Genomic DNA, 8,101 nt, shown 5'->3' with positions numbered 1-8,101 from the left:
TTGAATACCCTTTATTTCCTTCTCCTGCCTGATTGCTCTGGCCAGAACTTCCAGCACTATGTTGAATAGGAGCGGTGAGAGAGGGCATCCCTGTCTTTTGCCAGTTTTCAGAGGGAATGCTTCCAGTTTTTGCCCATTCAGTATGATATTGGCTGTGGGTTTGTCATAGATAGCTCTTATTATTTTGAGATACGTCCCATCAATACCTAATTTATTGAGAGTTTTTAGCATGAATAAAATACTGGCAAACCGAATCCAGCAGCACATCAAAAAGCTTATCCACCATGATCAAGTGGGCTTCATCCCTGGGATGCAAGGCTGGTTCAACATACACAAATCAATAAATGTAATCCAGCATATAAACAGAACCAAAGACAAAAACCACATGATTATCTCAATAGATGCAGAAAAGGCCTTTGACAAAATTCAACAACCCTTCATGCTAAAAAAAAAATTTTTTTTGGTATACAAGTATGTATACAAATGTATATATATAAGCACAAAATTAAAAAACGGGGTGTGGTGGCTCATGCCTGTGGTCCCGGCTATGCGGGGGGGTGAGGGGCTGAGGTAGGAGGATCACCTGAGCCCAGGAAGTCAGGGCTACAGTGAGCCGAGATCATGGCATAGCACTTCAGCCTGGGCGACAAAGACCCTATCTTAGACAAAAACAAAAAATTTAGTTTCCTGATCTAGGTAAGTCATAAAATGACTCTCCAGCATTTACCCTATTCTTATCCTTTCTGCCCCTTCTCTGCCTTTGTAGGTTCCAGCAGATGCAATTCACAGTAGGTTCAAGGTTTAGGCCAGTGCACGTGGCTGTGAACAGCAAATGGAGGAAGAGCCTTTTCAATGCCCGCAGTGCAAAAACTCAGTGATATACTCTCTGTTTTTCAGTGGAGGGGGGCACTTGGCATATGAACTCACACCACAAGAATCACATTTGAGTTAATGTGTGTTTATGTTGTGTTGACAAAAGGGTAGGAAGCCAAGCCTGCTGGTGTGTGCCTATAGTCCCAGTTACTCAGGAGGCTGAGGCAGAAGGATTGCTTGAGCCCAGGAGTTCGAGGCTGCAGTGAGTTATGATCATGCCACTGTCCTCCAGTCTAGGCAACAGAGCAAGACCCCATAGCTAAAAAAAATTAAAAAAAATTTTTTTTAAGTAGGATTAGAGGTAATACAATGTTATCTTCTGCCTCGTAGATAGCTTGAAAATTCTGAGATTCTTCGCTAATATATCTAACTCTTCATCCAATTCAAGATATAAAAAACATTTTTAAATTCCATGTTAACTTTTGTTTTAAAAAGTTATCCACATGCTAAACACTGAAAAACTACATAATTCTTCATATTAGTGTAGACTTTACAATGCAGTTTAAAATATATTATCTTATTTGGTATCTCAGTAATATTATGGATTAATTGTGCTTCTGGGAGCTAAGCTGTGGGCCTAACCATCATTTAGAAGAGGGGTCAGCAAATGATAGTCCAAAGGCCAAATCTGGCCCACAGCCTGTTTTGGCACTACCTGAGATCTAAGATTGGTCTTATTAAAGGATTGTAAACAAAACAAAACAAAACAAAACAAAACAAAACAAAACAACCCAGAGAAGAAGACATGGCAGAGATTGGTGGGTAAAGCTGAACATACTCACAGTCTGGCCTTTTAAAGAAAAACCCCTGATCCCACTCCTTGATTTAGAACATTATTTCTCTGAAACTCGTTTTGAGTTCCAGAATGGTTATTTACAGAAAGGTTATATTGAGTTCCAGAAAGGTTATTACATACAGAAAGGTTACATTTTTGGGATATCACATGCTTCTACACTTGATCTTAGCCAAAAGGCCGAGAAGCGATGGGATATCACATGCTTCTAAGAGACTGTTTTTATTTTTAAAGGATTTTATGTAGCCATGTGAGAAAATATTTGAATAGGATATAAATGGCAAGTATGTATTATAATATCCCATTCATATATGTAAAAAGGAGGTTATACAACCCATGTTTGCACATTTGTGGAAAATTTCTGGAAGCATAAACAAAAATATGCTAACAATGGTTACCTTGGAGCGGGTTCTCTGGGGACTCACTGCAGAAGGGGAGTTTTTGCTTTATTTTCTTCAGTACCTTATGAATTTTCTGTCTAATCACAAGCATGCATTATTTTTATATGTGGAACATGAGGCAAGTAAAATGTCTAGAACTCAAACTGGAATGGATTGGGTATGTTAGTGCATCTTAATAAATAAGTTAGGCCGGGCACAGTGGCTCACACCTATAATCCCAGCACTTTGGGAGACTGAGGCAGGTGGATCACTTGAGAGCAGGAGTTTGAGACCAGCCTGGCCAACATGGTGAAACCCTGTCTCTACTAAAAATACAAAAAATAGCCAGGCATGGTGGCACATGCCTATAATCCCAGCTACTCGGGATTCTGAGGCAGGAGAATTGCTTGAACCTGGGAAGCAGAGTTTGCAGTGAGCCGAGATTGCGCACTGCACTCTAGCCTGGGTGACAGAACGAGACTCCATCTCAATAAATAAATAAATAAATAAGACATATATATTTAAATAGATAACTATATATCCTCCCTGTCTTCCATTTAGTAAATATGGTTAGAGGCATTTTTACTTTTTCCTAGAGCATAACATATGGATCACAATACCAAAAACCACCCAGGTCATACATTGGCTGTGGAGCTGAGCCAATTTGGAACAGGCAAACTGGCTAAGCCTGGGCAGCTTTGTCCCTGAGGGTGCACTGATGTTTTCTCTTCTTCTAGAGACAGGTTTATGGGTAAGGCGCTGTGCCTCCAGGCAGAAGACAGACGCCCATGTGGATGATGTTGCTGGCAGGGCTGAGCCACCAGAGAGCTCCTTGACCCAATGCTTGCCAAAACTGTGTGGTTCATCCAATCTGGAGTCTCTGCCTGCAGATCCACTCACTCATCAGCTCCAGCCACTGGTTCACTTTCTACTTGCATGTAGTGAGCTAGGAATTGCTCTCCCTACCACTGGACCTTGCCGCTGTCAGAATGGGAAGTCTGAGCTCAGTCACTTGAATCAACAGTAAAGGAGAGGCTTGGAGTCCAAGATTGGCTGTGCCCCTCTGGATAAGGTGACTGTACTGATGCAGAGGTGGGCAGACCTAGGAGAAAGGCCAGGCTGAGATGTTGGCAACTGATGGAGCAGAGCTTATGTTGCGGGTGCAGTAGAGTTGTCAACAGACTTGGGAGTTTAGGTTCTGCTGGGATTAGGGGAGGAGTTGAGATACGAGAGAACTGACAGAACCAAGGTAGGCTCTGAGTCCAAGAGGGGATAGGCAGGTTATCCAGGGTGCTCAGGGACCTCAAGGCAGGGACCTCCTCATCATACTGGAGATGGAGATTTGTATTTCTTAGTTCTTTGCCTAATATCTGATCTTTGCCAAGATACAAGGTCACATATGAAAATACCTTCAAAAATATAGTGGGATGACATAAATAATTAATGCTTAAAACTAATGGGCCAAGGGAAAGCAAGTGATGTTAAATGGAAGGCTGAGACAGGGGATGGCTTTGAAAACTGAACTGACTTTGGAACCTCTGCCCACAGAAAGTGAGTCATAATTTGTGGTCTAAACATAACTGGAAAGAATTGTTAGGTTAAAAAAAAAATCAGTGTTCTCCAGAGGACTTTAATAGGATCCAGCATCTCACAGCATAACACAGTCATGTACTATATAACAAGGTTTTGGTCAAAAATGGGCTGCATATACAACAGTGGTCCCTCGAGATCATAATATCTTAGTTTTACTGTTTCTTTTCTCTGTTTAAATATATTTAGGTACACAAATACCACTGTGTTACAATTGCATGCAGTATTCAGTACAGTAACATGCTATACAGGTTTGTAGCCTAACAGCAATAAGATACACCACGTAGCCTAGATGAGTAGTACGCTATATCATCGGTTTTGTGTAAGTACACTCTGTGGTGTTTGCACAATGACAAAAGTGTTTGATGAGGCATTTATCAGAATGTATGTCTGTCATTAAATGACATATGACCGTATTCAAAATGTCTAAGCTATAATCCAAAATCACTCAAAAAATACTAGGAAAGTTTAAACTATTATCAATGGAAAAGACAACCAATAGATGCCAATCCCGAGACGACTCAGTTGTTGGAATTATCAAAGACTTTAAAGCAGTTGTTACAGCTATCCTATAAGAACTAAAGGTGAACACTCCTGAAATGAATGGAAAGATAGACGTTCTCAGGAGAGAAACAGAAACTACAAAAAAAGAACCCAGTGGAATTTTAGAACTAAACACTACAATATCTAAAATAAAAATTCATTTTAATAGGCTTGATATCAAAGTGAAAGTGACAGAGAAAAGAGTTAGTGAGTCAGTGAACTTGCAGTAGGTAAATTGAAATTATCCAATCTGAAGAACATAGAGGAAAAACGCTTAAAAAATGAACAGAGCATCAGTAATTTATGGGACAATATTAAAGGTCATGCATATGCATGCCATTGTATTCCTGAAGGAGAGGTGAAAAAGATTGATTGCAAAAATAAAAATTGATGAAATAATGGCTAAACACTTCACAAATTTGGTGAAAAATACATAGATTTAAGAAACTCAGCAAGGCCAGGCACAGGCCTGTAATCCCAGCACTTTGGACAACAAAGGTGGTGGATCACTTGAGCCCAGGAGTTTGAGACAAGTCTGGCCAACATAGGGAGATCCTGGTGTCTTTAAAAAAAAAAAAAAAAAAAAAAAAAAAAAGCGAGGCCTGCTGGCATGTCTCAGCTACTTGGGAGGCTGAGGTGAAAGGATTACTTGAGCCTGGGAGGTTGAGACTGCAGTGAGCCGTGATTGCACCACTGCACTCCTGCCTGGGTGAAAGAGCAAGGCACTGTCTCAAAAAAAAAAAAAAAGAAAAAGAAGAAACTTCACAAATCTGAAATATGATAAATTCAAAGAAAACAATGTCCACATTATTATTAATCTACTGGAAATGAAAGGTAATGAAAACTATTTTGAAAGCATCCAGAGAAACGTTACAAAACAAATTAAATGATTTATTGTAGCAGATCTCAATGAAATTGAAAACGGAAAAACAGAGGAATATTAGTGAAATGAAAAGCTGGTTATTTAAAAGGATTAATAAAATTGATAAACTTCTAGCCAGATTGGCCAAGAAAAAAAAAAAGAGAGAAGACAGATTACTAATATCAGGAATGAAAAAGATGACATTACTACAGACCTTACAGATATTAAAAAGATATTAAGGGAATACTACACACAACTCTATGCTCATAAATTGAATATCTTAGATGAAATAGACCAATTCTTGAAAGACACAAACTATTAAAACTCACTCAATAAGGGAATGGAGTAGCTAGGCTATTTGGGGCAAGGGGCACGTCATTGGGAAACCTGAGGCTGGCTTGGCAGTTTTACCTCCAATTTGAGCCTCAACTCATCTTTAAGGCTTAGACATTCCAGATCTTGGGCACCAGCACTGATGGTGACGGGGCATTTCTTCGTCACTGGAGCCCTTGACCACTCGGATGGCCATTTAGCTTCTGGATATCTCCTGGCTCACTGGCTTTCAGGACATCTTCTGGGTGTGGCTTAGGAGTCGGAGTCTCCTTGGACTTCCTATCTCCTTGACATCTTTGGCTCTTGAAGGAATCCCTAAATCTCCAACATCTTTTTCCTAAAGTGAAAACTCTGAGAAGATGCTGTCCCCTGTGCTGAGCCCCTTCAGGCCCTCTGCCCTCTGTCCTCTGCCTCTAGGTACTGCTCCTCTATGGCCAGAGTTTGTTGGGACATAACTCCACTCTCATCCATTGGGTATGTCCTGCCATTGTCTGACTTGAAGTGACTTTGGACTGCCTCTCTTGTCCCCCTAACAGTCTCACTCTGACATGATTTGTCCGAGAAGATGGTAAAAGGAGCTTAAAAGTTTGCCTGCTTTCCTTCTTGGACTCACGGTCCTCTGTGACCAAATCTCAGGACCTTCTGGACTTCCTGCTTATAGCTGAGGAAGCAGGGAAGGAATCTCTGGGGTGAGGACTGAATTTTTTTGTGATCCTCTTGTCACCTGGCTTCAGCTTATCTAACGGTTTCTTTCAAGGATCTAAACAACCTCAGCTTAGCCATCATGGAAACATGGGGGGCTGAGGGAGAAAGGTGGACTTGGGAAGGAGCCATGATTGGGCCTCTGTTACCTTACGTTTTATGGATTCAACAACCTTGAGAGGTAAGTTATACCTCTACCTCTGCCACACTCAAAACCATACCACCTGGGCTTCTAGTGCCTATGTAGCACTTGAATCAAGAAAGGAAAGCTTCCAAGAGGTATTCAGACAGTATTCTGATTCATTGAGGGTGCCAAGGTTTCAGTTTCCAGAAAGATACAGGACTTCCCAGGAGGGGGCGGTATATAGTTGGCAACATTCGTGAACCATGCCCATGGTCTCCAGCCTGGGCCATTCACCCAGCTTCTTGTCCAAGTGAATGTTTAGGGTGTTTTCCGATGGCTCTGGTCTAGGTTCTCTCTTGGACCCCTGGATGAGTCATTCCCTGAGTGACACTTCAAGCCATTTCTTGTCTCCTCCTAAAAGTCAGACCCTAGGCTCCTCATGGGGTAGCTTTTTAAGCACCAGAATACATTGTTTTTTCTTTTTATCTTTCCTCAAGTTGGGCTCCATACTCTGCCTGTCATTCCCTACTGCAACTTTGCTGGCCCTCTCATAGGAAGCTTCCGGGCACTTTGGTGCCATCTTGCTTAGATCTTTCCTTGCTGCTTTGACCCTTACCACAGAGGACTGTATGGGTCCACGCTTGCCCTTTGGATGAGAATTTGTTCTCAGGCTGTATCTGTGCCAGGTGGGGCTGGTGTTGGATGAGGCTCTTTCAATGGTGGTGCTCCTCTTGCCCCCAGATCCTGCTGCTGACGGGACATTCTCCAGCAAGGATGGAGATGGATGCTCGGGTCTGAGAGGCCACGCTATCCTGAGGAATGTTGAGAGCTGAAGGATTCAAGGTTTCCTGAGATCTTTGGACCAAAAAAAAGAGTAAATGCCACAAATATTCTACTTGCTTTCGCAACCAGTGCCAATTCAGGTATTGAATTTCCCTCGGGATGAGAGACTGTACCTCTTTCTGGGCTCTAGGGAAAGATACACCACAGGCCCTAATCTGGGGTGAGAGTTAGAATGGGGGAGAGGAGTGAAGGTGGGCCTGAGGCAGGGCTAGGATTGGGACAGGGGTGGGGGATGCAATGCAGATTCTTCGGCCTAAATTAGGCTGGAGGCCATTAGGAGAGCACTGAATAAGACAAATGGAAAATCTAGTGGGGATCAACTACCAGAGACCAGGACTGTAGCCTCCAGGAACTCGCTGTGCAGAGGGCAGACCCCAGAAAAGCTGGCTCCATTCCTGTTGCAAATGGTTCTGCCAGGTTTTGGGATCTGGGAGCTGCTGAGGACTGTCCAGACTGACTTGTCTTCAGTATTTCACAAGGGTTGGGAGCCTGTGGTGTTTTGCATGTCAGCAAGACATTGACTGTAAAGTAGACCTAGAAGATTTCAGTTGATTTTTCCCATTGTTTGGGAAAAATCCCTCCTGCATTTCTCTCCTCCCTAACCTGGAAATGCACTCTCTTTGTGACTTGTATCTCTAGAGCTCCTGGATATCAGGGCTGAGGAAGACAAGCTACCGTCTTAATACCTGCTGGCAGAGTCCCCTAGAGACAGGCCTCTGAGGGAGGGAGGGCCCAGGCAGAGGAGCTGTGGAAGTTAAAGGGGACCCAGAAGGAGGAGCATCTTCCCCAACCCCCATAAACAGCAGAAGTTCAGCTTGTGTGGTCAATCAACCTTGACCCTCCCAGCAGGAGTCATCTTGGTACAAGCTGCCCTCATCGGGAAGCCTGCCCAGATGGCTGCAAAAGTCAGGAGATAGAAGCTTCAGCCAGAAGCAGAATGGGGGCTGGGCATGATGGCTCACACCTGTAATCTCAGCACTTTGGGAGGCCAAGGCAGAAGGATTGCTTGAGGTCAGGAGTTTGAGACCAGCCTGGCAAACATGGTGACCCTGTCACTA

At 42.9% G+C, this 8,101-nt stretch overlaps 1 protein-coding gene across 12 annotated transcripts in view; it reads left to right on the top strand.

Moving 5' to 3' along the window:
- TRMO (tRNA methyltransferase O) overlaps positions 1–8,101 on the top strand; it is a 50,159-nt gene that overhangs the window by 24,040 nt on the left and 18,018 nt on the right. For 9 of the 12 annotated variants that reach the window (XR_009215233.1, XR_009215228.1, XR_009215229.1 and 6 more), the window contains one exon: positions 6,942–7,123. The exons of 1 other annotated variant lie outside the window; for it this stretch is intronic. The gene's annotated coding sequence lies outside the window, so the exon portion shown is untranslated. Of the gene's footprint in view, positions 1–766; positions 1,748–6,941; positions 7,124–8,101 lie in introns of those variants that run through there. 2 more of the 12 variants (XR_009215232.1, XM_032164643.2) reach the window with 1 other exon arrangement.

Source organism: Hylobates moloch, unplaced genomic scaffold (assembly GCF_009828535.3).
Source record: "Hylobates moloch isolate HMO894 unplaced genomic scaffold, HMol_V3 SCAFFOLD_10, whole genome shotgun sequence".
Taxonomy (NCBI): Eukaryota; Metazoa; Chordata; class Mammalia; order Primates; family Hylobatidae; genus Hylobates; species Hylobates moloch.
The sequence above is the reverse complement of the archived record's forward strand: the minus strand, read 5'-3'. Positions and strand labels throughout refer to the sequence as shown.